We start from the raw sequence: 3,409 nt of genomic DNA, 5'->3' as shown, positions 1-3,409 counted from the left end.
TATACACACACACACACACACACACACAACTGTATTTTAAAAGTGGTTTAAACAAAATTTCAGTATAATAAGCCTCTGAATGTATTCTTTAAAATAATTTTATGATACCACTCACCATTAATGTGAATGGTTTTCCATTCCTCATGATTGCTAAAAATCCAGCAAAACTATTGGAATGAAAGTCAGCTTGCCGGGCCCGTCCATATGTGAAGTTACTGCTGGCTAGCTTGCGCACTGCTCAGTAGCTTGCACGCTTCCTTTCTGCTATCTCTCGCACAGTATTTTGATACGAACGTAGCATGGAGCGTGTCAAAGTGCCGCTCTGCATTCGACTGTTTCATCGATGTTATTTTGTCATTGCAAATCAGACACACCGCAGAACCTTTTCTCTCCACAAAGGCGAATCCTTCGGTCCATTCATCCTGAAGTCTCCCAAACTCGTCATCTTTTTTTCTTTTCGCCATCTTATTCGTTTCAGATGAACTTTGAGCTAATGGCCGAGCGGGTTCATTCATACGTTCCTGACCCCTGCTTGATATAGTCTCGCAGTGGAGAAATTCCCAATTCGGGGGGTGCCATTGTTGAGTGACGCTCCATATTTATAGCTGACATTAGAACCAGCGCCATCGTGCTGAAAGACCATTACGACACCCCACCAACTCCTTTGTCAGAATTGGTTGTGTGTGAGTGGAACGGTTGACGCTGGCCGGCGATGAAAGCAGTCTCTGTGAGGCTGCCACGCGCTCTCTTTGTGTACACGTGTGAGCATTAACAAGCCTAAACGGAGGACTCTGATGTTCTGCAAACAAAAACAGAAAAGGTGAGTCGCTTTTTTTTCTCCATTCCAAAAACGTGTTTGTGTCACGTTGCGAGGTGGTGGAGGACCCCAAAAAGCAGGCAAGAGGGAGGAGCAGGGTGAACTTGACGAATTGTATTTAATACACAGAGAAAACTGAATCCAAAACAAAGTCCGAAGTATCAAACAAAAATCATGACTGAAGATAAAACATAACAATGATCTAAACATGACTGAAACAAACATGACAGCAGCCAACAAACAGCAAGAAACAGCCACAATGACCCAACACTGAGTGGTCTTGCCGGGAGTCCTTTTAAACAGCTAACGACCTAACGGCCAACAGGTGTGCAGCTGCAGGGAGAGCCCTACAGTGCCACCTGTTGGTCACAAACCAAAACATGACAGTTTGCTTCCATTTCATCGTCTCCAGTGTCGCCAGCGGGGATTGATCGTTGTGCAATTCCAAAGACTGTCGTGTAGATTTCAGAGAATGAAGAAATGATTTGAAGTGTGTCCATTGAGGTTGGCTTGTTTGTTTCCGAATGGAATGTGAACCCGTTTTTGGGTTGTTTCAAAGTTTCAAGGTTTGACGGTGATTACTTCAAGTCCCACCAGAGGGCGCACACGTACCACAAGTTGCTGAAGTAGTTGCTCGGCTCAGTGTGAAAAGTTGGCCAATCGAGCAACTAAAGTGCCAAGCTGCCATCAGCACCTATCTCACTGTACTTCATGTTTGCGTGTGTGTGTGTCTGTGCTTGTGCGCGTGTTCAGATGGAGCAGGCGTCCATGGGGCAGAAGGGCCACGCCAACGTCCCGTGGATAGTGGAGCCGGGTCAGTAGGCCAAGAGAGCAGTCAACACCAAGTACGAGACCGCTATTTTTTAACATGTTGCCTTGTGCACTCCTGCATGCGCGTGCCTTTCTGAGGGCAGGCGTAGGAGTGGGCGGGGCCAAGGGGTGGCAGAGTTGTTTGTCAGGTGGGGCCGGGGTAGGGGAGGGCTCGAGTCGGGCGCAAAAGCAAAAAGCATCCCGTCAGTCCTTCTTCCTCCTCTGATAGGCCACCTGCTTGACAACGTTTGGGGTGCACTTCTGTTTCCACCTCCAGGGGGCAGCGTCAGCCCCCACAACTTCCTGTTTGTGGGTCAGTCATTTCCTTTCTTCCTTTTTTGCTTTCTGCTTTGTTCTGAATTGTCCGAGCGTCCCGCCCCCTGACAACTTGATTGACAGGTGCAGCAGTGTTTTAGCTGCCCAGGAGGCTGTTGTCATAGAGACAGCAGCAAGCAGAGGTCCACTTTTGGGTTTGTCGTCTTTTCTGTTCCTTTCGTTCCATCAAATAGCTTTACAGTGTTTCTTAGCTGGTTTACTGAAGTGTCTTTACAAAGCACGTGGCTTGTGAGACGCATGGCGGCCATTTTGCTGATGTGTGGTGGGGGGGGGGGGGGATACCGAGGGCTCTCCGGATAAGTGATGTCATCTCATTTTGCAGGGCAGTGGCGGACGCTCATGTCTTTTACTGTGGAAATCAAAGAATGTAGCCAGCCATAAACACACGGACCATGTCAGGCATAACATGTACGCTCTTTTCAAAGGACTACAAACATGGATACCCCCCGCCCCCGCCGCTGTTCCGCGTTTAAGCTTGACTGCTATGTCTCTCAACACACACACACACACACGCACACACACACACACACACACACACACACACACACGCACACACACAATAGGGAACTGAATGTTCTGCTCCAACCTTTTTGTGGGGGAGGTTACCATGGAGATGGACAGTTGGGCATGTGTGGGAGACGTGGTGAGAAGACTGGCATCAATGTTTAATATGAGAGTATTATATCGCACCCAAATGATCTTGTGCAATTCTCATCTGCTGTCATCCTCATGTCAGATTATTTTTCTACGCGCTCGAGACCTTTGGCCGCCCCCCCTGAAAAAATACAACAAAAAAACAAGCGTGAATATGCTGACCTCTGTCCCTCCTCCTCTGAACTGAATTCAACTGCTGTACGTATGGGATCTGAGGGGAAAAAAATGTACATAAATATTTTGCCAACTCATTGTTGATAGCTGTAATGTAAAAGATGGACAGACACTTTGTGGCATTGGGAAAAAAAGTTAAACAGAGACAAGTACTAGATTATTCTATAGATGATGTACTTGGAGTGGCGTTCATGTAAATAGGCTTGGGGCTTCCAGCACGCTGATTTTTTTGTAATTTTATGCCATTATTTATAACCCTGTAAAGCACACATGGAATAAAATAGGACTTGTACAACCATGACAGAGTGGAAAAGTTTTCTTTTTTCACAGCACAAGATTACCAACAAAGTAGGCAATGTCAGCAAGTAGATTTTGAAAGTTAAAATCTTGTACAAATCAAAAAAACAAATCTGAGAAAAAAATTTGAGACGAAATTAAGTTTTCTATTGCATGTATGAAGCTGTAGTTCACATATGTCAAAGTGCCGGCCCGCGGGCCAAATCCGGCCCGCGAGAATGTTTTCAGTGGCCCCTGGGATGATATTGATTTATTATTAGAACCGGCCCGCGGACCGCAGCAAGCCGAGAGCCCGCAGATCTTTTACACGCACCAAAACTA

At 46.5% G+C, this 3,409-nt stretch overlaps 1 long non-coding RNA gene across 1 annotated transcript; it reads right to left on the bottom strand.

Annotated features, from left to right (window-relative positions):
• Positions 1–2,248: 2,248 nt before the first annotated feature.
• Positions 2,249–2,811, bottom strand: LOC109527124 (uncharacterized). Its single transcript, XR_002170474.1, has 2 exons — positions 2,498–2,811; positions 2,249–2,451 (listed from the first exon to the last, which is right to left on the bottom strand). It is a non-coding gene; the product is annotated as an uncharacterized LOC109527124 (long non-coding RNA).
• Between the last annotated feature and the right edge of the window lie 598 nt (positions 2,812–3,409).

This window comes from Hippocampus comes, unplaced genomic scaffold (genome assembly GCF_001891065.2).
Source record: "Hippocampus comes isolate QL1 unplaced genomic scaffold, H_comes_QL1_v1.1 scaffold254, whole genome shotgun sequence".
NCBI classification, from domain to species: domain Eukaryota; kingdom Metazoa; phylum Chordata; class Actinopteri; order Syngnathiformes; family Syngnathidae; genus Hippocampus; species Hippocampus comes.
Note: the sequence above shows the minus strand (reverse complement) of the source record. Positions and strands in the feature narration are given on the sequence as shown.